General features: G+C 43.0%; 1 pseudogene; it reads right to left on the bottom strand.

The window, feature by feature from the left end:
• Window positions 1-22,258: 22,258 nt before the first annotated feature.
• Window positions 22,259-24,929, bottom strand: LOC111819000 (zinc finger protein 699-like; annotated as a pseudogene).
• Window positions 24,930-26,020: the final 1,091 nt, after the last annotated feature.

Raw genomic sequence — 26,020 nt, 5'->3', positions numbered from 1 at the left:
GTCTAGTTCTGGGGTTCTTGGTTGCTTCCTTGCTATGACTGTGGGGCCCGGAACCTACCCAAGGCTTCCGGCTCTGCCTGGGGAACCAGATCTCTGGGAGACGGGCAGACTCTCTTCTGTAATTTCACCCCACAAGACCTTCCTCACTGAGCTCTTTCTACCTCCCTGGGGCTCTGTCTGGGGAGTGGGCCCAGGCCACTTTTCTCTCGAGTCCTGTGAACTTTTTTTTGCTGTCAACACTTCCCCATCAGTCTTGAAACTTTCCTCAGAGGCACCTGGCATTATCTTCCATGAGCAGAGTGACGTGGTCATTTATCTGCTTTCTATTCTGTTGCCTCCTGATAGATTCCTCTAGAAACAGACCTCGAGACCGGAATTTATTTGGGAGGTGATTCTAGGAAACCCTGGCAGGGAAGTGAAGAAGTGAGACAGAGAAGGCAGGCAATATAGTTTACCAGTGTGGGCACCTGGGGCTCAGTCCCAGTGGGAACCTCTGGGAGACTGCAGAGTAGACCTCGGTGTTGTCTCATCTGTAGGTCAAGTATACTAGGGTATCTGTCCATCACTCCCCTCTCATGGGTTGAAGGCTGCTCCCAGAGATGACAACCCCCAGCACTTCTGGCCCACACCATGAATTGTCCTTGTGTGTGGAGGCCGCTATACAAGGGGGTGAATACCAGGAGGTGAAAATTCTCGGGCCAAGTTGGCTCACCACCAGTTCTGTAAAAAAAAAAAAAAAAAAAAAGCCCTTGGGCAGGGAATTGCAGGTGCTTGCAGTAACAAGGTTCATGTGCGTTTGGGGTGGGGAGAAGTGAATGATAAGAAGATACAGGTAGTGCACCCTTCATTCCAATCCCCTTCCCTGAATGATGGATACAAGGTCCTCAGGCTATTCAAGGACAATGGGAAAAAACATCTGCTAATTTGTTAAAAATACCCCCTGTGCACTGGCTTCCAGTAGGGCTGCCCCTCCTCACCAGCATACGCTCTTGTGCCCGTGTTTTGGGGTCACTAAGTGGTGGGGACGGTGCAGAGATGACCCAGATCCAGCCCCGGCCCTAGGTGGCTCAGTCAAGGATGAAAAGAACATGCAGATATTATTACATGAGGCAAAATATTCTGAGGGCACCTGAGGGAGGCAGCAGTCCCAGGAGCCTTAGAGAAGGGAAACAGCATTTCTGCTGGGATTCATGAAGGCGTTGTGGAGACTCTGGCCTGTGAAAGTGGGATTTAAAGACCCCCTGGTGGCAAAGTGGTTAAAGAGTTTGGCTGCTAACCAAAAAGTCAGCAGTTCAAATTCAGCAGCTGCTCCTTGGAAGCCCTATGGGGCAGTTCTATTCTGTCCTATAGGGTCACTATGGGTCGGAATGGACTCAATGGCAATGGGTTTGGAGAATAGTAAGGAGTCCCTGTGTGGCACAAACAGTTAAGCGCTCGATTATTTACCGAAAGTTTGGCGGTTTGAACCCACCCAGAGGTGTCTCAGAAGTAAGGCCTGGAAATCTGCTTCCGAAAGGTCATACACCCTTGAAAACCCTATGGAGCACAGTTCTACTCTGTACACATGGGGTCCCCATGAGTTGGAATCATCTCAAAGGTAACTGGTTCAGTTTGTTTTTTGGTGGAGAAGAGTAAGGACATTCCTGGCACAAGGCACACAAAGAGTAAAGGGGCTGGCTGGAGAGCCCAGGTGTAGGACAGGACTGTAAGGACGGAGGCGTGGCTGGGGCCCAGGGGAGGAGACTTAGGAGAGAGGCAAGCTGGGGTCCCAGGTCCACTCAGCGGAGCCCTCAGGCATTTCCTCCTGTGGGGGGCCACCTGGAGAGCCGGTCCAGCCACCAGTGCACTTGGCTTCGGGGCAGTTCTACCCAGAAGTGCCAGCTGCCAGGCCCTCTCGCTGGAAGCCACCACCCTCATTAGCTAGCGTGGGATCAGCTGTTTTGCGGCTCAGTGCCCCAGACGTCTTAGCGGTTTGTAAATTTCCAGATTAAAAAATGAATTGCAGCATTTGCCCTAAGCCTGGCTCATCCCAGTCAATGCCTGGTTTTGTTTAATTTCTGGTGGGGGCCGCTGAAGCTGGAGAGATGGGCTCAGTGGGACCCTGGACAAGTTTGAACCTCATGGAGTGGTGGGTGCTGTGCCTGGGAGGGCAGGGGTCTGAATTCTGTGGTGGCTTTTGGCTGTGCCCATCAGGCCTCTGTGCACCTGACGTAACATTAGCCTTGAGTACACTTCCCAGGAGACCTTGGAGGAGGAAGGGACCAACATTGAGGGTATTGACCAACTGCAGAGGGACTGGCTGGGCTGGGAACTGAGTTTCCCTTGGCCCCACCTCACCCAAGAGGAGGAGGAACAGGATTCAGGCCTGCAGAGCAGGACTGGGGTGGCAGCAAGCTTCAGGCCCCACTGGAGCACTTCAACCAGGCCCTGACCCCAGAGATGTCTGCTGGCCTAGGGGCGTTTTATTAGCAACTCAGCCCTGCCACTTGGTCTTCCACTTCCCCCAGTCCACCCCCAGTGCCTAGCTTTGGGTCTCCCCTTGACTCTTCCATCCTGTATAGACATCCCCAGTCTCCTCATCCTCCAAGTCTCTCCACAGCCTGGCTCCCCACTCTCCTCTCTGCTCTATGGAAGATGCCTTTCCAAAACACACAATGGATTGTGTCACTCCCCTGTCCCACGGCCTTCAAGGGATCCCATTGCCTGAAGAGTACACTTCCTCAAACTGGATATCCCAGCCCCCTCACTCTTGAGGGGTACGGCAGAGCACTTTAAAATGGGGGCAATGCAGTTAGACTTCTTAGCTTGAGCTCCAGCTTTATCGCTTATCAGCTGTGTGTTTAATTTCTCTGCACCTCAATTTCTTCATCTGTAAAATGGGGGTAATAAAAGTCCCTAAATCCTAGCATTTGTGAGGATTAAGTAAGTTTGTACGTGTATAGCCCTTAGTGCAGTGCCTGGCATACAGTCAGGGCCCAGTAAAAGGTAGCCATCATTGTCTGCTTCACACTACTCCTCCCCCACCGCCTCCACAGATGCCCAATATTTTGTCACCTGACAGCCACCCTCAACTATCTCAATGACCTGAAGTTCCATTAAGACTTCCCAGTGTGGCCCTGTGTTACTTATCACTTGCTGTGTGTCTTAGTTATCTAGCGCTGCTGTAACAGAAATAACCACAAGTGGGTGGCTTTAGCAAACAAATTTATTCTCTCAGTGTTTGGGAGGCTAGAAACCTGAATTCAGGGTGCTGGCTCCAGGGGAAAGCTTTCTCTCTCTGTCAGCTCTGGTGGAATGTCCTTGTCTCTTTGAGCTTCTGCTCCTGGGTGATCTTCATGTGGCTTGGCAGGTCTCTTCCTCCATCTCTGCTTGCTTGCTTGTTTAATCTCCTTTATATCCCAAAAGTGATTGACTCAAGATACACCCTATGCTAAGCCTGCCTCATTCACATAACAAAGACAACTCATTCCCAAATGGGGTTATAACCACAGGCATAGAGGTTAGGATTTACAACATATTTTTTTGAGGGGGAGGGGCATAATTCAATCCACAGCACTATGTAACAAATTATCACCAATTTAGTGGCTTGAAACAGCACATATTTATTATCTCACAGTTTCTGTGGGTCAGGATCCGAGCATGGCTCAACTGGGTCCTCTGCTCAGGATCTCACCAGGCTGCACTTAGGGTGTCAGCCAGGCTGATTTAGTTGTTGACAGGATTAAGTTCCTTGTGGTTGTAGGACTAAAGGTCTCATTTTCTTGCTGGCTGTCAGCTGGAGGCCACCGTCAGCAGCTAGAGGCTGCCTGCATTTCCTTACCCTGTGGGCTCCCCCAGTAGGCAGCTTGCTTTCTCAAAGTCAACAAGGGTCTGACTTCAGCAAGACAATGTTGGGTAATATAATCACATCCACTCATCACCTTTGTTGTGTTCTATTGGTTAGAAGCGAGTCACAGGTCCCACCCACACTCCAGAGGTGGGAACTACAAAAGGCTGTCAACACCAGGAAGCAGGGGTCACCGAGCCATCTGTCTGCCACAGGCTTCAACCCTCCATTTCTGCTCACGTTGCTCCTTCTGTCTAGAAAGCTCTCTTCCTATATTTCAAGACCCGGCTTCCTTGCTCCCTCCCAATGTTTCCTGAGCACCTACTCCATGTCAGCCCTTGGGCTGTCTTCTGGGGATACCAAAACAAAGTCCAGCCCATTGAGTTTTCAATTTCTAAGAAGCTCTCTCTCATCGCCCGTAATTCCCAGGTTGTATGTTTAATATGGAGTCCCTGGGTGGTGCAAATGGTTAATGTGCTTAGCTCCTAAATGAAAGGTTGGAAGTTTGAGTCCATCCAGAGGTACCTCAGAAGAAAGGCCTGGTGATCTACTTCTAAAAAATCAGACATTGAAAACTCTATGGAGCACAATTTGACTCAATGGCAACTAGTTTATGTTTAATAGGAAGGCAGTGGTGGTTCAGTGGTAGAAGTCTCACCTTCCATGCAAGAGACCTGGGTAGATTTCTGGTCAATGAACCTCACGCACAGCTACCACGCACATGTCAGTGGAGACTTGTGTGTTGCTATAATGCCGAACAGATTTTAGTGGAGCTTCCAGACTAAGACAGACTAGGAACAAAGTCCTGCTGACCTACTTCTGAAAATCAGCCAATGAGAACCCTATGAATCACAATGGCCCGGTCCCAACTGATCATGGGGATGGCACAGGACGGGGCAGCATTTCCTTCCAATGTGCACAGGGTTGCCATGAATGGGGGGCTGACTCCATGGCAACTAACAGCAACAACATGTTTAATATGGTGCTTGTCCCATCGTCCCCTGCAATAACATTATTTGTGTAAACACTTGTCTCTCATTGGGTTCAGACTTCTTTTGTGTTCTCAGCCTCTGCAAAGGCAGGGTCACGGCTTGATACTGGGCTGAGAATAGAGCTCTGAGAGCATGTTAGAAAGGACTGGGCATTTTTTAGGCTGATCAATGAAAACCGATCAACTTGTTTTCAGAAACTAGCACGTGCACGTCTTTTCAGAAGCAGTTGTGAGCTCAAATCTTTTGAGACCCCTGTTCTCTCCCATGAAGTAGGGTGGTCGCTACATGCACTGGGGCTAGAGGTAACAGCCGAAAGCAAGGGTTTATTTTTCATCCTCAACAAAGCCTCTCTGCTCACCTGGGATAAAAGCAGGACGTGGTAGTTATTCAGGGGCTGCTCATCCCCACTCCCCTTGTTTGGCTCGGAATGTAGCTGCGGTTGTTAGGTGCCGTGGAGTCCACCTCCGACTCATGGCGACCTCGTGTACAATGGAACGAAATGCCATCCCCATGATCCACTGCAGCTGGGAACATTGTGATCCATAGGGTTTTTATTGGCTGATGTTTTGGGAAGTAGATTGCCAGGCCTTTCATGCTAGTCTGTCTTAGTCTAGAAGCTCCACTGAAACCTGTTTAGCATCATAGTAACAGGCAAGTTTCCAGTGATGATGGTGGCTGCGTTTGAGGTGCATTGAATGGGACTGGAACCCCAGGTCTCTTACATGGAACAGGAAAATTCTACCACTGAACTACCATGCCCCCCTGGCTCAGAATAGGGAGTGCACAAGTCCTGCTGGACCACGTCTTCAGAGGTGAAGCCTAGCTAGGGCTAGGCTTGGTTGTCACCCCTTAGTGGTGGAATTTCAGGAATTTCCCAAGAAGGGGACAGCTGGCCCGATTTTCCCTGTGGCGTGAGAGTAAGCAGAGTGTAGGCAGAGCAGTGACCTTCAGACCCTCTGCTGGGTGTTACCGAGTGTTGAGGAGGGTCTGGGTCAAGCCCTGGGCTGCACGTGTGTCCATTATATTTTGTGGAGAAACTGAGGCCAGGAAAGGGGAAGGGACCTGGGAAGGTCACATAGTGAGTGAGGGCAGACTGTTCCCACAGGGGTCTGCTGAACCCTGGGGGAGCTCAGTCCCCACCACACTCCTGCTCTGTGAGGTCACAGTCTTCAGGCTCCACGTGTGAAATTCTCCTTTTTACACCATCCTTGGGAAGGGAGATGCTGCTGAGAGATCGGCAGCTCCAGGACAGAGGAGCAGTTACCTGGAAGTTGCAAGGTATCTATACTTGGGGGAGGGCTAGGAGCTTCAGGTCCCAGGAAGTCACCCAGTGGTTTGGGGGAGGGGTTTAATCACCCCTCCACCTTCGGAGGCAGAGGACAGAGCATGGGATGTTTGGGGAACCAAAGGATGACATACCTGTTACAGCTAGTCAGTCCCCGAGCTGGACAACCTGAGAAATTGTCTGCCCACCTCTGAGGAAGCTGAAGCCAGAGAGGACAGAGAAGATCCCAAAGTCACACTGCACACGGAGTGAGGCTGGACTAGAACTCAGGGTTGTTTGCCCCCTAGCTTCTCTGGAGGTAGAGGAGCCCAGGACGCATGCACCTGCCCCTGACTCCCACAAGCTGGCCTCTTCCTGCTGCGGCCGAAGTCAGAATAGGGTGCATTTGGGTGAGCCCATGTTCTGCTTAACACAGGGCTATCGCTTAAGCTATAGATGGACTTGAGCCCCACAAAATCTTGCTGCCCGGCAAGGTGGCTAAACCATGTCTGAGGAGGCAGCCAAGGGCCCTCAGCACCTGGAATATGACTGTCTCCTGACCTGTTGAGTGTGACAGCACCTTCCAGGGCCCCTCTCATGTTGGAGAGTAGCCAGCTCCTGTCCTCCTCTCAGGGCCATGGACTGAGACCTGGATTGTCCTCACTGGAAAATGGGGACACACCCCAATCTGTCCTGACATCCAGCACCACCCACTTGTCTCTCACACACACCCACACCCAGCTTGAGTTGCATAACTTGTCTTCCTTGGAGCCTGAGGGAACTGGCTAGAAGCTAGAAGCAGCAGGAGTGATTTAGGTGTGTCACAGGATCAATTGTTGTCTCTTGTTGTCAACGACCCATCCAGAAGGGATGAGAGGCAAACCCGCCCTACGAGGAGCTGAGTTCCAAGGTTTGGGTGCTTCTTACTGCCAGGAAGGAGTCCACAGCCTCTTTGTACTCCAGAGTGGGAGAAGGGAGGCTGCCTGGGACAGATGGAAACCAGGTCACTGGAGGAAACGGGATGAAACTGGACTGTCCAGGAATAAGAGGGGCAGAGAATTTGCTTTGAGGGTTGGTGTTGGGGATGGAGACCAGATTCCAGGGTAGTGCCGAATTTCTGGGGTCTGAGAAGAAGGTGTTGGGGGTGTGATGGTTAATTTTATGTGTCGGTTTGGCTAGGCTATGGTGCCCAGTTGTTTGGTCAACCACTAATTAGATGTTGCTCAGAATCGACTTGATGGCAATGGTTTTTTTTTTTTTTTTTTTTTTTTTTTGTGAAGGTATTTTGTGGAGCCCTGGTGGTGCAGTGGTTAAGAGCTCAGCTGCTAACCAGAAGGCTGCCAGCTTGAATTCACCAGTCATTCCTTGGAAACCCTATGGGGCAGTTCTACTCTGCCCTTTAGGGTCACTATGAGTCGGAATCGACTCCATAGCAATGGATTTGGTTTTTTAGTTTTGGTGAAGCTATTTTGTAGATGTGATTAACATTTATAATCAGTTGACTTTAAGTCGATTATCTTCAATAATGTGGGTGGGCCTCATCCAATCAGTTGAAGGCCTTAAGAGTAACAGTTGAGATTTCCAGAAGGGATTCTGCTTTAAGACTGTAATATAGAAATTCTGCCTGAATTTCCAGCCTGCCGGCCTGCCTCACAAACTTTGGACTTGCCAACCACCACAATCACCCAAACAAATTCCTTAAAACCTCTCTGTCTCTCCTATTGGTTCTGTATCTCTGGAGAACCCTGACTGATACAGGGTTTCTAAGAGGTGTGGGTACCAGAACCCAAGAAAGTGGCTTGATTTAGGTAGGTAAGGCCATACGAATGTGTGTGAAGACCAGAGGTGAATGGCCTCAGATTTAACCTTTCCCTGCATCGATAAGACTTTGTGGTCCCAGGGATTTGTGATCCAGAATCAGGAGACCTTGAAAATCCATTGCAGTGGATGATGTAGTGCCCCACCCAGAAACCTCACCAGGTGGCACACCCATCTCAGTTGCTGTACATATGGCTGCTAATGGCTCCCAGCTTCCCTCTTGTGTGGAGAATTGCTTTCCACTAATGGGAACCACCTCATTCATGGGGTTAACATGCAATCCCCCACCCCACCCCACCATGGCTCCAGCTCAGGGCCGAAGACTGACTGATACAGGGTAAAAAATAGCTGTCTCCTTGCCTCCAAGTGGGACCAACTCTGTGGTGCATTTCATGGTCTAGAGTACTCTGTGGGCTCAGGCTAAAGCTTGGTCCAGCTGAGATCACAACCTTGCTCCTCTCCTGCCCCAGCTACTTCCCTCCTCCTAAGACCCTCCTCAATAAACCCTTCTCCTCGGGATTCAACCCAAGACATTGACCAAAGTAAAACTTCTCACACATCTTAATGTGTGAGTTGGAGTCAGAAGAATAGTGAGTTTGAATTAAAAAAAAAAAAAAAGAAATAAGAAATTATGCACAAATCTGTCTTGGAAGACGTACAGCCAGAGTGCTCCTTAGAAGCGAGTACGGCAAGATTTCGTCTCACATACTTTGGCCACATTATTAGGAGGGACCAGTCCCTGGAGAAGGGCATTATGCTTGGTAAAGCAGATGGTCAGAGAAAAAGAGAAAGATCCTCAATGAGATGGATGGACGCAGTGGCTGCAACAATGGGCTCAAACACAGCAACGATGGGGAGGATGTCGCAGGACGGGGCAAAGTTTCATTCTGTTGTACGTAGAGAGTTGCTATGAGTTGGAACTGACTCGATGGCACCTAACAACAACCACTCAGCATGTCATGGGGCAGGGGAAATGATAAGGAATTCCCCAAACATAGAATAGTCTGGTTGATCATGGAGATGGTGGGTTTTTCTTGGGGTTTGGGGAGATCCTTCAAGATGGGGTTTTCCATTGTTTGAGATCACTTCACCCCTGAGCACAGAGTGGTGCACTCCCTGCAGGCTTTATGGGGCAGGGAGACACAGGCCACAAGCATTTAAAAAATTTCAGGATACATCCTGTACATATTTTTGTTGCCACAAAACGTGGATCTGAGCTGCCTGCTGCAAAAGCCAATACTGAGACAGGGGTGAGGTGAGCAGCAAGAGGGTTTTATTGTATATCGATATACAGGAGACAGAGGGGAATGAGCTCCTCCAAAACACCAGTCTCCCGGAACTGGAGACTGGCTGAAGGTTTTATTTATTTTTGTTTATTGTCGTAGTTTAAGTGAAAGTTTACATTTCAAGTTAGTCTCTTATACAAAAATTTATACATACATTGTTATGTGACCCTAATTGCTCTCCCTATACTGTGACAGCACACTCTTCCTTTCCACCCCTGATTTCCTGTGTCCATTCAACCAGCTCCTGACCCTCTCTGCCTTCTCATCTCACCTCCGGACAGAAGCTGCCCGTTAAGTCTCATGTATCTACTTGAGCTAAGAAGCACACTCCTCACGAGTATCATTTTATGTCCCACAGTCCAGTCCAATCTTTGTCTGAAGAGCTGGCCTTGGAAATTGTTTCAGTTCTGGGCTGATAGAGAATACGGGGGCCATGCTTTCTGGGGTTCCTCGAGTCTCAAACCATTAAGTCTGGTCTTTTTACTAGAATTTGAGTTCTGTACCCCACCTTTCTCCTGCTCCATCTGGGACTCTCTGTTGTGTTCAGGCTGAAGGTTTTATAAAGACAGGATTACAGTTTCTCTTCCTGGTAGTCATGGATGGCACGTCCCAGATGAGTTAATCCTTTTACTGGCAATCCTTGAGTGTTATCAATTTGTTTTGCCACCCTCCGAGGAGAAACTTTAGTTAATCATAAACTTTTATAGGGACTGGAATAGGAGGAGGGAGAAAGAAGAAGAAATATCATGAGACAAAGCGGGGGCTAGTAATGGTGGGAATCAATTATTCAGCAACGGTGGTAATTGAGCTTATGCACCCTGTTCCATTTTGTTCCATCTATAACTATTTTCTTTGAAGTGATTATAAATGGTATTGTGTTTTGGTTTCCACATATTCATTGTTAGTATATAGAAATTTGATTGATTTTGTTTATTGGTCTTGTGTTCTGCAACTTGCTAAACTCACTTATTAGTTTGAGAATTTTTTTCTAAAAGATTTTCTTTGCAGACAACCGTGCCATCTGTAAATAAAGACAGTTTTATTTCTTTTTCTTGCCTTATGGCAGTGGCTAGAAATTCTAGTACTATAGTAAATAGCAGTGGTGAGAGCAGACATCCTCATCTTTTTCTTCATTTTAGAGGGAAAGCATTCAGTCTTTCATCATTAAGTATGATGTTAAGTACAGACTTTTTGTAGATGTTCCTTATCAAGTTGAAGACGTTCTCCTCTATTCCTAGTTTTCTGAGTTTTATCATGAAGGGGTGTTGGGTTTTGTTAAATGTTTTTTCTGTGTCAGTGGATATGATGATGAAATTTTTCTTTTTTAACCTATTGATACAGTGGATTACATTGATTTTTGAATGCTGATCCAGCCTTGTTTACTTGGAATAAATCACATTTGATCATAGTGCATAATTCTTTTTATAGATTGCTGGATTTGCTATTTTTTTGAGGATTTTTATGTCTAACTTCATGATAGATATTGCTTTGTAGTTTTCTTTTCTTATGATGTGTTTGGATTTTATATAAGTAATACCAGCCTCATAAAATAACTTGGGAAATATTGTATTCCCTCCTCTTTTATTTTCTGGAAAAGACTGTGTAAAATTGGTGCCAATTTTTCTTTAAATGTTTCAGAGAATTCTCCAGTGAAGCCACTTGGGCCTGGAGGTTCCTTTCTCAGGAAATTTTTGTTTATAAATTCAATTTCTTTAATAGTTATAAGACTATTCATATTAACTATTTCATCTTGGTTGAGTTTTGGTAGTTTGTGGTTGTCAAGGAATTGGTCTATTTCTTCTTAGCTGTCAAATTTATGAGCATAAAGTTGTTCATAATATTTCATTTCTGATACTAGTGATTTGTGTATTCTCTCTTTTTATCTTTTTCAGTCTTGCTGGAAGTTTACACATTTTATTGCGTTTTTCCCCAAAGAACTAGCTTTTTGTCCATTGATTTTCTTTATTGTTTTCCTGCTTTTATTTCTGCTCTTTTATTATTTCTTTCCTGGTGCTTGCTTTAGGTTTATTTTGCTCTTCTTTTTCTAGTTTCTTGAGATGGGTGCTTAAATTAATTTTAGACTTTTTCTCTTTTCTAGTGTAAGCCTGTAGTGTCCCTCATATTTTGACATGTTCTATTTTAATTCAGTTCTTTTTTTTTTTTTTAACTTTGAGACTTTCTCTTTGACCCGTGGATTATTTAGAAGAGTGTTATTTAAATTCCAAACGTTTGAAGATTTTCCTGTTGTCTGTTATTGATTTCTACTTTGATTCCATTGTGATCAGAGAATATATTCTGTATGATTTCAATTCTTTTAAATTTGTTGAGGTTTGTTTTATGGTCAAGGATATGACCTATCTTGTTGAATGTACCATGGGCTCTTAGAAAGAATGTGTATTCTGCTGTTGTTGGTTGGGCATGTTCTATAACATGTCAATTAGATTCTGCTGATTGTGTTGTCCAGTTCTTCATCAAATCTGATCTTTGGTCTAGTAGTTCTATCAATTATTGAGAGTGGAGTGCTAAGACTGTGTTATTTGGTGTGTATATATTTAGGATTAGTATGTCTTCCTGGTGGATTGATCCTTTTATCATTATGTAATGTCCTTCTTTGTCTCTAGCAATTTTCTTCGTCCTGAGGTCTTGCCTATCCAATGTTAATATAGCCACTTCTGCCTTTTTTGGATTAACATTTGCATTTATATCTTTTCCACGCTTATACTTTCAGCCTACTTATGTCTTTGTAATTGAAGTGAGTTTCTGGTAGACAGCATATTGCTGGATCATTTTAAAAATCCACTCTGCCAGTATCTGTATTTTTATTGATGTATTTACATTAATAGGTGATTTGCTATTTTACTATATGTTTTGTTTTCTCTATTCTCATTCCTTTGGACATGATCTTGACCTTGGAACTTGATTCTGGACCAAGATTATGGACCTGGACCTTAGCCCTGTACTTTGACCTGATCGTTGATAATGAACCTGGACTTCTGGCACGGATTTGAACTGAATCTGGATTAAGACCTAGACCTTGGAACTGCATCTTGGACTTCAGACAAGGACCTCAGATATGGAATGCACACCTGGACTTTGAATTGATCTTGGACATAGATGTTGGACCTGGACTTTGGGTCTAGATCTTAGACATTGCTTTGATCTGAACATTGGACCTGAATTTAGATGTGAAAATTAGACCTAGACATGGACCCTGAATGTGCACATGGATCTAGATCTTCGACAAGGACCTAGAACTTATACTTCTGTAGTGGACTTGCATTTGGATCTGGACCTTCAATCTGGAATTGCATTGAAGCTTTAAAGTCAGCTTTGAACCTTGAACCTGAACCTTATATCAGGACTTTAATCAGAACATTCACACAGCCCTGAATGCGGCTATTCGAGCTTGGATTTTGACCTTGGACCTGGACTTGAACTTAGGCCTGGACCTTGAGCCAGGACCTCAGACTTTGACCTGATCCATGGATCTGGATTTTGGATCTGACTTTAAAATTCAAACTGAACCTTAAACCTTGGAACCTGACCTAGATGTTGGACTTGGACTTGGGATATTGGAATCAGAATCTGACCTTGGACATGGACTTCAACCTTAAACCTATGTCATTGACCCCAATTTGTTCCTCAACATTGAACCTGGAACTTGGATGTAAATTTTTTCTGGACTTTGGATCTGGACCAGGACCTGGTCTTTGGAACTATACCTTGGACCTTGGAACCTGACTTTGGATCTGAATCTCTAATGTCAGACCTGAACCTAGACCTCTTAGACACTGACTGTGGACCTGGATTTTCCTAGTTAGTTGGATGTGACTTTACAGCTAAACTTGGATGTGGACATAGACCTTGAACCTGGGCGTTTAACCTCAATGTGGACCTCAAACATTGACCTAGGTAATGGATCTGGACCTGACCTTGACATGGAAGTTGGACCAAGTCTTTGGACCTGGATTTGTCTAATTCCTTGGACCTTAGACCTGGAAGTTGGACTAGGAACTGGACATTGGCCTTGGACCTTGGACCTCATACATGGACTTTTGCACTGAACCTGGACCTTGATTATGGACACTGGATAAAGAACTCTAACCTCAGACCTGAACCTCAGCCTTAGACTTGGACCTGGACCTGGGACTTGAATTTTGGACCTTGCTTTAAGACATGGAAATTAGACATGGACCTAGACCTTTGACTTTAACCTTGGACCTGGACTTTGATGTTGGAACTAAATTTTGGACTTTGATTCTGTGCTATTTTCTTTCTCGTGTGTAAGTACCCCTGATTTAGTCTAACTCTAAGAGAGAACATGCTTTTGAGAACAAATGTATGAGACTAAGCTTGTTTACACTTATATTGATCATTTTCCCCCAAAATGCTCTGATTCATCTTAAATGGCTCTAACTTGCAATAAGAAAGTACTTTTGATAACAATGTGCGAGAATGGGCTTTCTTACAGAAATACCGTTTGATTTCACTTTAACTCACTCTAACTTACAATAGAAACTTTTGAGAACTCTGTATGACTCTGAGCTCATTTTCACAAATACTGCCAACATTTGTCAGCACAGTTGAGAAGAATGTGTGTTTTTCAAATTTTTGCTCAGATAACACTTATGTTCATTATGGTTTATTTCATAAAGCAATAGGGAGAGGTATGTCTAAAGTCTATATCCAAGGTCCAAATTTCCTTTCTGAAGTCCTGAACCTAGGTCTAATTTCTGTTGTTTTAGTTATCTAGTGCTGCTTTAACAGAAATACCGTAAGTGGATAGCTTTAACAAACAGAAATTTATTTTCTCAGTTTAAGAGGCCAGAAGTCTGAATTCAGAGTGTAGGCTCAAGGGGAAGGCTTTCTCTTTCTGTCAGCTCTGGAGGAAGGTCCTTGTCAATTTGAACTTCTGCTCCTGGACAATCTTCATGTGACTTGGCATGTGTCTTCCTCCATCTCTGCTTCTCTGGCTTGCTTGTTTAATCTCTTTTATATCTCAAAAGAGAGTGACTCAAGACACACCCTACACTGATCCTGCCTCATTCACATAGCAAAGACAACCCACTCCCAAATGGGATTATAACCACAGGCATAGAGGCTAGGATTTACAACACATATTTTTGGGTGACACATTTCAATCCATAACACCTGTTCAATGGTACAGGTCCATATTTAAGGTCCAAGTCCAAGTTCCAGACTGAAGATCAGATCTAATGTGAAATCAAAGATCCACGGCCCAGGTCCAAAATCCATATCTAAGTCTGAGGTACAGAAGTAAGGCCTAGGTGCAATGTCAAAAGGTGCAATGCCAAAGTTTAGGTCCAGATCCAGTTCCAAAATCCAGTTTCATGGTCCAAGTCTAAAAGCAAAGTTCCATGTCTCAGATCAAGGTCAAATATCCAGGCCTGATGCTAAGGTCCAGGTTCCAGGTCCAGGTATGAAGGCCAGATCCATGGCTCTAATTCCGTTTCTAAGATCCAGGTCTATGGTTCTGATTCACAGCCCAGGTCCAATACCAAGGTATAGGTCTAAGGTCAGGTTCAAGATTCTGTACAAATGTAGGTCCAAGCTCAAGGTACTGTGTCCACATCTAAGGCCCAAATCTGGGTACAAAATCCAGATCAAGGTCCAAGATCTGACAGAGATTCAAGATCCAGGGTGAAGGTCACATCCAAGTACAGGTAGAAGCTCCACATTTCAATGCAATGGTTCAATTTCAAGGTCAAAGGTCTGAGGTTTACCCTTGGACTTAAGATTCAGGTTCAAAGTTTCCATCCAAAGTCCAAGTGTGAAATTCAGAGGCCATGACCAAAGTCCCGGTCCAAGTTTCATGGTTTGGTTCCAAAGTTCAGGTCTGAGTCCAGATCCAGGTTCAAGGACAAAGTATAATATCAGATCCAAGGACCTTGCCAAATACTGGTCCTAAGTCAAGATCAAACACACCTAAGCCTAGTTCTGATATATATATTTAACAAACTTAAATTGCTTTTACAAAGTGTAGAGAACAGAGAGCTATTGCTTTTAAGCAAGATTACCTGGTTTGTATCAAAACTGCATAAAGGGGCCTAAATATGCATGTACAAGTTCAAATTTCAGGTAGAATAAAAATCATAGAAGGAGGTCGCTGAATTTGGCTTGTCGAGAACTTCATGGTTGTCGTTCCCTCCCAAATCTTAATGTTTTAAATACATGATCTTTCTCCGTCTCATTTCTCTTCCATGTGAAAAAGTTTCTGAACAAATGAATTGGTTTATCTTTGCCTACTTCCAAAGGGAATCAATAAATTGGATTATAAACTCTCTTAAATGTAAAAATTTTATAGAGAATAAGTGATTATCTAAATTTAATGTGAATCCATCATTTATTCCTGACTATAACCCAATAACAAATGAAACGGGCTGTTACGTATTCAGGATTATACAGTCTGCTCAGGGGCTCAGCAGGCTATACAACACACTATATAAATTCATTGGTTAAAATAGTCCTAGATAATAGAACTGCCTTTGACTACTGCCCAGCCAGTCAAAGGGGAGTCTGTGCAATAGCTAATACATCTTCTAATTTCTGGGTGATCACTTAAGGGGAAGTAAAACAATCATTAATAAATTGAGAGAAAAGCACACGTGGTTACTTAATGTTGGTCAAACTAGTCTGCAGGGTCTATTCTCTTGGTGAGAGCTAGTCTGACTAGGAAACTACATATCAAGTGTGTTTTACATTTTTTTCATGATATTTGCAAGTATCCTTCTTCTCTCCTTACTCTGCTGTCTAATATCCTAGTGCTTAAATGTTACTATACAGCTATTATCCCAAGGTGACATACAGCTGAAGGTGTTGTTGAGTGCCGTCAAGTTGATTCCAACTCATAGCAACCCCACGTGACAGAGCAGAACTGCCCCATAGGGTTTTCTAGTCTGTAATCTTTATGGAAGCAGATCGGCAGGCCTTTCTCCCATAGAGCCACTGAGTAGGTTTGAACCACCAACCTTTTGGTTAGCAACCAAGTGCTTAACCTTTTGTGCCACCAGGGCTCCTTCCAGTTGATGGTACTAGGTCAAAAAGAAACTGTGGTCCTGTGGCCTTCTCAGCCTTCTGGGAGCTCAGGTTGACTGTAAGGGAGAGTGAGATATCATAGTGAGGGGCATAAAGAGACCTGGCTTAAGTAAGGTGGAGACACTAGCAGAAAGACCCCAGCTGCCAGGACAGAGGCAGGTGCACCACATGTGCCCAGAAGGTCGATCTCAGGATTTCTCAGATGTCCCACAAAGAACACAATACCTTTCCTAGCTTCTGACAGCCTACTCAAGGGCACTCTGCCCTCCCTGAGCATTTTCAGCTCACCATCTTCCCCAACGACAAAATTCAAGACTCTGCTCCACAGGCTCTCTGGGAAGTTTGGTTTATAAATCCAGTCTTTGCCTTTGTTTAGAGTGATGATTTATACATGGTTGCTGTCTCTGGTATATAAATACATTTTCAGCTGTGCACAAACTACATGTCTCTAAGTTATTCTTTGTCACACTTTATTCATTTGGCTTTTAAACCTCTATGCTCTTTTGGTTTCCTCCTATCTCTTTGGATCCTCTTCCTCAGGCTCCTTTGCTGGTTTGTCCTCATCTCCCTGACTTCTAAACCGTGGCATGTCCCTGGGCTCATTATTTGGACCTCTTTCCTTCTGTATCTGTGCTCATTCTCTTGTTGATCTCATCTAGACTTATGGTATCAAATACTATCTGTATATACTTGTGACTCCCGAATTTGTATCTACAGCCAGACTCTTCCATGATCTCCCAAAGTGTCTCAGCTGCAATTCTAAAATTCCACTGGGTGGGTATTGTGAACCACCCTATAGTAGGGTGAGGAATTCTCCTGGGTTATGTCTTGGTTCTGCTCATTAGAAGGGTCTTTTTTCCCCCCCTTTATCCTTCTTGGTTAATCTGAGGTGGGCTGGGAATATATTCTCCTTGGGGGATACAATGATCTCTCAGCCCATTTCCTGGTAAAGGAAATTTGGGGGAGCAGGGTTCAGTGTCCCAGGTTTTGTTTAGTCTGGTATCATTTGACAAAACATACAAAACTTAGTAGACTTATTGCCTGTTTGATTCCAGTCAGTTCCATGTGCCTGTATCCACAAACACAGTTCTTCCCAAGACCTAGTTCTCAGATTCACCATATTTCTTTGCTTTTTTCCCCTTTCTTCTCTCTATCCCTCTTATTCTGAAGAGGGCTACTTTGAGGCCATCAGGCTTCTGTGGGAAAGCTCTACTTTGCCAAATTCTGAGTTTTAGTGGTTTTTTGTACTGAAAGATCTTCTCAACTTTATCGTCTGGTAACCAAGATCTCCAAGAAGTTGGCCACTGGCTAGGGGAAGAGAGAGACTGGAGAATTGTGCATGGGATTTTAATTGCTTTAGCTTCAGCCCAGGAGTGTTACATGTCATTTTTGCTCACATTTCATTGGTCAGAACTAGTCACATGACCCCAAAACAATTGCAAGGAAGCTGAGATGTGTGGTCTTCTGTAGACATTGTCTACCTCGTTGCATCTGCCATTGCTCTTCAGTCTACCCTCAACACAGGGGCCAGAACTATCCTATGAATATGAAAACTGATCATGTCACATCTCTGCTCACAATCCTCTCATGCCTTCTCATCTCATTTAGAGTAAAAATTAAAGTCCTTATAACATCAGTGAAACACTACCTCATATGGCCCCACAGTTCTCTCTCATCTCATCTATTATTCTCCTCCTCCATCCCTCTACTCCGCTCACACTGGTCTTCTCATGTTTCCTCAAACATTCCAGGCATGCTCTTCCCTCAGGACATAGCTCCCCACTGACTCTTCTAATGTCTCCATGGTATCTTTTGCTTTTTTCCCCTTTGCTTCTTAGTATCTAATATACTATCTTGTTTATTATTTCCCCCTCACTAGAATGTGAGCTGCATGAAGGTAGGTTTTTTTTTGTTTTTTTGTGTTTTTTTTTTAGTCTTTTTTGTTAACTACTATATCCCCAATGGAGCCCTGGTGGCAGAGTGGTTAAGAGCTTGGCTGCTAACCAAAAGGTCAGCAGTTTGAATCTGCCATCTGCTCCCTGGACTTCCTATGGGGCAGTTCTACTCTGTCCTATAGGTCACTATGAGTCAGAATGGACTCAACGGCCACAAGTTTTTTGTTTTTTATATCCCCAATGGAGTCCCTGGGTGGTGCAAATGGTTAATGTGTTCAGCCGCTAACCAAAAGGTTAAAAGTTCAAGTCCACCCAGTGGAACCTCAGAAGAAAAGCCTGGTAATGTACTTTTTTAAAAAATCAGCCATTGAAAACCCTGCAGAGCCTAGTTCTACTCTTTGACACACGTGGGGTTGCCATGAGTTGGAATTGACTCAAAGGCAACTGGTATATATCCCCAGTACCTGGCACGTAGTTAGGTACCTTATAAATATTTAGTGAACGAATGACTGAACAGATCTAAGTTTTTCTAGTTGATGCCAAACATTTAAAAATATGCAGCTGAGATTTAAAGAAAAAAAAAAAATCTAGGTCCCAGAACCCCTGGCCGAAGTGGTGAGTTGAAGTTGTGTGATCCCTTGGCAGGTGGTGGGTAGAAGTGGACTAGATATACACCTCAGGGGCGGGATGTATAACCTCTTCTCAGGAAAAGGAGTTGAGCCCCTCCATGAGCATGTCAGGGAGTTGAACATAAAGCTAGGATATTACAGTGTTCTCTGAGAGCATAAGCAGGGATGGAATCTCAGCCTGCCAGGGTAGGATCATGGGCCAGAAATGGTCACTGGTGGGAAGAATCACCTACGAATCCCTGGGACAATGCTGCTGTGTATGTTGGGCTCAGATTACTAATTTCACCCATGGTCTGGGATTCTTGAACCATGGAACCAATTTAAAAACTGATTCTGAAATGTCTTGTATACAAATGTTGTTAGCATCTTTATTCATAAGTCCCTAACTGAAAACAACCAAAATGTTTGTAACAGGAGAATGGATGAACAAATTGTGGTATATATTCATGCAATGGAATAATACTCAGCAAAAAAAAAAAAAAAAAAAAAAAAAGGTGATAAATGTAAATATACAGATGAATCCTAAAAATACTATGTTAAATGAAAGAATTCCGGCATAAAATATTACTTACTATATGATTCCATTTTAGTGAAGTGCTGGAACAGGCAAACCCAGTCTGTGGTGATAGAAACCAGAACAGTGACTACCTCTTGATGGGAGTGACTAGCTTGTTGCATAAAGGCACTTTCTTGTGGGTGTAAATGTTCCATATTTTGGTTAGGGTTGTAGTTACATGGGTATATAAAAACAGACCAAAAAAAAAACTTGAGTCTATTCCGATTCATGGAGATCCCATGTATATCACAGTAAAACTGTGCTCCATATGGTTTTTAAGGCAGTGACCTTTCAGAAGCAGATTGCCAGACCTTTCTTCTGAGACTTCTCTGGGTGGGTTCGAACTGCCAACCTTTTGGTTAGCAGTTGAGCATTTAACAATTTTTGCCACCCAGGGACTCCTTCATGGGTTTATACATGGGTCAAAACTTACTAAACTATACACTGAAAATGGATGTATTTTATTAATGGATAGTCTATATTTATAAAAAGTTATGACAAAATAAAAAGTTAATTTAACAAGACAAAAATAAAATGGATTATAAGCTGATGAACTCAGTGGGGTCAAGGCAGAGGCAAAGGCAAAACTGCCTGAATTGGACACCGTTGTTTGTGAACCCATCTGTTTTGTTCAAACCCCTCCCCGTGGGTTTGACCCCATTACCAAGTCCAGGGTGGCCCAGATGGTCTAAGCTTTATCTCATTCTCCTTGTTAGTGACTGGTTCACAAATGGACATGTGACACAATTTGGGTCAATGAGAAACAAGAAGGAGTCTGTAGGGAGTTCCTCTATGAACAGTTTCCATACTTCCGTAAAAGGAAATGAAGTATTTTTTCTATCTCAGTTTTGTTTGAGGAGCCAAACTGTTCAAAATTTCTCTTTGCCAACTATGTGTCTCAGATTTCTAATCTTTGAAATGGTAATAACAACAGCAGCTTTGCCTGGCACTGTTGAAGATTTATTCATTTAGTTACAAATAATTTTTTGAGCACTTGCTATATGCGACGGGCTGTTCTAGGGGCTGGGGAATAAAGTAGTGAACAAAACCCATGACATTTCCACTATAAATGAGACAATGAATGCAAAACTCATAACAGCGTTCAGTTCACAGTAGCTGTTATTATGTGAATTAAAACCAGAGACTCCAATGTTAAGGGATAATTTAAAAAAAGGTACAGTCATGATTCTCATACAGAAATTAACAGATATTAAAAAGAACACATGTCAAATATTTTATTTAGCTCATTAAAGACAAAACTGGTTTAAAATGTTACAACCAGTTCAAAGAAACTTCCAAAGAACAGATACATTTATACAAACATATAAAGTGGATGCAAAACTGAATTTTTCCATGGGGGGGGGTGGTATCCCTTCACTGCACAGAATTTATTTACATGTCTCTAGGTAAGAATTATTTTGCACTGCTCTCAGTTATGCATAACTTAGAGAGTTGCAAATTAGCTCCCATAGAATCAGAAATAGATAACCCTGACCAGTATGCTCTAAAAATGCATAGTTTTCCAATGAAACACCATTTTTCAGTTCTATTGGCCAAGTGGGTTTCCCACATGAACTCAAAGGACTTCTAATATCGTAAACCAAAAAGTGTGGGCATTTCTCTTTACGGCAGAGTGATACTCCATTGTATGTATGTATCACCTTTTGTTTATCCATTCATCTGTTGATGGACATTTAGGCTGTTTCCATCTTTTAGCTATTGTGAATAGTGCTGCAATCAACATTGGTGTATATGTACCTGTTTGTGTTCCTGCTTTCAATTCTTTTGGGTATATACCTAGAAGTGGAACTGCTGGTAATTCTATGTTTAAATTTTAATCCCACTTTTATGAAATATCTAGAATAGGCAAGTGTATAGAGACCAAAATTTATTAGTGGTTACCAGTGGTGGGTGGGAGGAAGGGGGAAAGGGTAGTCACTGCTTAGGGGAAATTAAGCTTATGTTAGGGGTGATGGAAAAACTTGGAAATGGATAATGGTGATGCTTGAATAACATGAGAAACATATTTAATGTCACAGAATGGTACATGTGAAGAATGTTGAAATGGCAAATGTTTTGTTACATATATATTTACCACAATTAAAGAAAAAAAAAGGTGCCTGGAAGTGTTAGAGGCTCTAGGTGTGATGGAGGCATACAATAGGGGCTGCAGAGTGCCTTGTCAGGCAGGCTTTAAAGAGGAGATGATGCTGGAGTTGTGTTAAGAAAGGTAAAATTTAGTGGACTGAGAAATTTTAACACACTAATGAGGACAGCCCCACAGTTACAATGAAACTGTCATTTCTCCCAAAGGCATGAGATAGATCTAATAACCCCTTCTTTGAGTTAGTATTGCTTTTTACTCACTGAGAAATTTTGTTTTTTAATTGCAGACTTTCAGAAATTTGCTGTTTGAAATTACAGCAGTGAAGATGAAACATCCCACTTTTGATGCAGAGTAGTCTCTCCGCTACTGTCTTGAAAGAAGTATAGCCAGAATGCTCATTAGAAGCAAGGATTGCAAAACTTCATCTCACATACTTTGGACATGTGATCAAGAGGGACCAGTCCCTAGAGAAGGACATCATGCTTACTAAAGTAGAAGGTCAGCAAAAAAGAGGAAGGCCTTCAATGAGATGGACTGACACAGTGGCTGCAATAATGGGCTCAAGCATAATGATTGTGGGTATGGTGCAGGACAGGGCAGTGTTTCATTCTGTTGTACATAGGGTTGCTATGAATCAGAACCAACTCGACGGCACCTAACAACAACAGTCTCTCCACTGTGAGTTCTTATATGTCAAGTGAGGTGTGAGTAATGACTATAGGCTTTCCCACATTCCTTACATTCATAAGGCCTCTCCACTTTGAGTTCTTCCATGTGTAGTAAGGTAAGGTGTGAGGAACACCTAAATGTTTTCTCACACTCCTTATATTCATAACGCCTCTCCACTCTGAATTCTTCTATGTTTAATGGGATGTGATGAACTCCTAAAGGTTTTCCCACATACCTTACATTCATAAGGTCTCTCTCCACTGTGAGTTCTTATATGTGTAGTGAGGGATGAGGCCCAATTAAAGGCTTTCCCACATTTCTTACATTCACAAGGCCTCTCTCCACTGTGAGTTTTTATGTATTCAGAGAGGTAATGGGAACGACTAAAGGTTTTCCCACATTCCTTACATTCATAATGTTTCTCTCCACTGTGAGTTCTTTTATGTGTGGTGAGGGCCCAGAAATAGCTAAAGGCTTTCCCACATTGCTTACATTCATAAGGCCTCTCTCCACTGTGAGTTTTTATATGTGAAGTGAGGGATGATGCCTGACTAAAAGCTTTCCCACATTCCTTACATTCATAAGGCCTCTGCCCATTGTGAGTTCTTATATGTGTACTGAGGTGTGATGACTAAAGGCTTTCCCACATTGCTTACATTCGTAAGGCCTGTCTCCACTGTGAGGTCTTATATTTTGAGTGAGGGATGAGGAACACCTAAAGGCTTTCCTACATTCCTTACATTCATAAGGCTTATTTCTGTTATGAAATTTTTTATATAAAACGAGTGATGAAGGATGATGATAGGTTTTACAACATTCTTTACATTCACACTTATGACCTCTCACACGTGTCCAAAAGGAGGAGAAAGTACAGAAATCTTTCCCTTGTTCATTATATTCATAGCATTTCTCACCAGTGAGTGTTGTCACAGGGTTCTTAAGGGTTGAGATACAAATAAAGTCATTCCCACCTACCTTAAATTTATTGGGTTTCTTTCCATTAAGAGTTCTCATATGAGTAGTTATGTGAGAAGGACAACTGCAGGCTTCTCCACATTCCTTACATTGACAGGTATTGCATGTGGTATGATGGTTACATGATGAGTGATCCATGAAGGCTTTTCCACTCTCACAGCATTCAAAATGATTTAATTCTGGAGGATTTCTTTCTAACATAGTAAGATTTGGAATCTGGCTAAAGGTTTTCCCACACTGATTGCCTTCATTACTTTCACAGAGGTTCTCTACTGTATGACTTCTATTAAAAATAGGCAACATGCTGTTGGAAATAAATTTGTTCTATTTCACCATTACCAAACACAGTGAATGTGCGTGGTTTTTACTCTGACTTTTTTCATGTTTCATAGGTTAAATCATCTAGGAGAAATACTACCATTATTGTCACTGTTTTCTAAAATATGAAGCTTTCTGATAATTGTGTCCAAGTAAGATATGTTTCAAATACTCGATATCTGACTCACATTTATGAAAAAGTAAAATTGTGAAAATTCTCTGAACACATAATTTTACAGCTAGGTATATGTGTGTGTCTATGTATTAGTATATATATGTGTGTAAATATATACGTGTATATTTTAATGTCACCACACAGGCCTTTCTCGTGAGGCACTGTTTTCTCTTGTTTAAATGATACTCACCTCAAATGTTCCCCCTGGTTTTTATGCTGCTCTTTATCACCATGTTACTCAGATTTCTCCTAACGCGGAGGACCAGGTGTTATTCTTCATGAATTGCACCATTATATGTTCACTGGACAACTTTTCTCCATCATTAAGGTTTCAAGAGACTGACCCAATAATTCAAGTTGAGGTTCACACAATATGAAACAAAAAAGAAAGGAATTATTAGGGGAAAAAAAGGCTGCTGTGAACAAAGAAAGAGACTTAGCCACATTTTGCTGTTTCAGCACTTTGGCGATGGTTAAAAAGCAATTTACTAGGAAATACTTTCATGAGGATTGAGAGTGACGGTGACATAAATAGGTGTAAATAGGAGAGCTAAGTAGAAAGATATTGGACACAATACACATGTAACATTTAAAGAGGAAAAGGGTCTCCATGACCACAAGTTTCCATGACCAGAAAAGCAAGCTCAGGTATCTGTGAAGTTGTGTCCTCAACCCAAAAGAGATTTTTTTCTGACTGATTGAAATGTAATCCCCGTCATGCGGGGCTGGTCCTTCAAAAAATTCTTGCTTTCCTGGTGCTTCCCAATACAGTGGCTCTGGATGAGTCTTATCTCCACTGTCCTCAGATCTTTCCCTTGCTTCTCTGGGAAAACAAATGGGTATAGCTGACATGGTGCTCATGGAGAAATGCATATCATGAGGAAAGACAGTGCACAGCAATGAATATTTCCTTGATACTGAGCTAATACTTTGCTCTTCAGGGTTTCTGAAGGCGGACAGGTGTGAGTTTATTTGCAGCAAAATAATTATGTCAAATTTGTAATAAACACAGTAAAACGCTATACAAGTCCCAAACCACAAATCTCTCAGTGACCCAAAGTGTCCCCTAAAGCCTATGCTTACACTTACAATACTTAAAGAGCCTCAGAGCTTTTAATCACAAGAGAAATGAAAACTCACTTTTATACATAGAGCTTTATGTCCAAGGGGAAGCCAGGACATGTGAGGCAAACTCCATAGACCAAGGGACCATGCTTGTTTTATTTAACAATTTATTCCCATTCCTCAGCCCAAACACTGGAGCAAAGTTGATGAGTAAAATATTTTCATTCACTAAATGAATAAATAAATAAATGATGCTGTTCTTACCTACTGAGGCCAGGTTATTGAAGGTTTCCATCATCACATCTCTAAGTTTCCTCTTAGCAAGATCCAGTAAAGCCTGCTCTTTGTGGCTAAAGACCACGGCCACATTCTCAACGATCATTGAGTCCTAAAACATCCCACACATTCTGGCTCAGCAAGGTACCATGTACTCCAAGGTGTACAAGAACTAAGGATGAGATTGATAGTCCCAGGGAACTGAGAATTCACAGAGATTTGACACACGGTTCTGTGTTCTAACAAGGTCTACTCTAGGGTATAGCCATCAGCCTCACCCCTTCACTAACTACCTTCACTTCCTCACTGATTGCATCCTGTCTCACAGACTCCCAACACATTGAAATAATCTCTCCAGTTTGAATGTGACCAATTAAGTTTTATTCCTCTCTCTATGGTCTAGAACAATTAGAAAACATCAGAAATTCAGATCACTTCCCTGTGAACAAACAATTACACCTCCTTCCATAAGACCCACCAGAACACTCAACAAAACATAAAGCACAGGGTGAAGGCAGGATGAGGTATAAGCAACTGGGAAACACTGCAGAATGGCACGGGAGGACCAGGGGCCTGCACAAACAAACTGGCAACCCACAGCCCTGAGCTGGTCATATTTTCTTGAGCTCTAGGAGATCAGGAGGTGACAGGTCCACCTGCTGAAAAAAGAATGCTGTTTTGGAGAATTTTGAATTTTTACATGTCAGTCAACTATTTTTCAAAAACTCAGTTGTTCTGTCATCCTCTGTCCCTTTCACAGAGGCAAAGGTAATAAAAGTTAAGAAGAACTCAGGTGAGACAGGAAACACGAGAATCCAGATCTCCCTACAATTCTCAAATTTTGAGACCTCATGCAACTGTACACCAATTACTAGTGACTGTTCCCTTCAACAAACATACACTCCTAACACCCTCACACAAACACAGTCTAATATTATAAGATGACAAAGAGTACTACCTCTGTAGAAACAAGAACAGCACGCCCTTATGTTTGCTGACTGAGAAGAGGTTATGAGTCCCATTTTGTAATGACTGCACAACATGGTAAACATAATCAGTGTGACCAAGTTATACATGTAAACTTTGTTGAATTGGCAAGTGTTTTGTTATATA

Source organism: Trichechus manatus, unplaced genomic scaffold (assembly GCF_000243295.1).
Source record: "Trichechus manatus latirostris isolate Lorelei unplaced genomic scaffold, TriManLat1.0 scaffold00001, whole genome shotgun sequence".
Lineage (NCBI taxonomy): Eukaryota > Metazoa > Chordata > Mammalia > Sirenia > Trichechidae > Trichechus > Trichechus manatus.
Note: the sequence above shows the minus strand (reverse complement) of the source record. Positions and strands in the feature narration are given on the sequence as shown.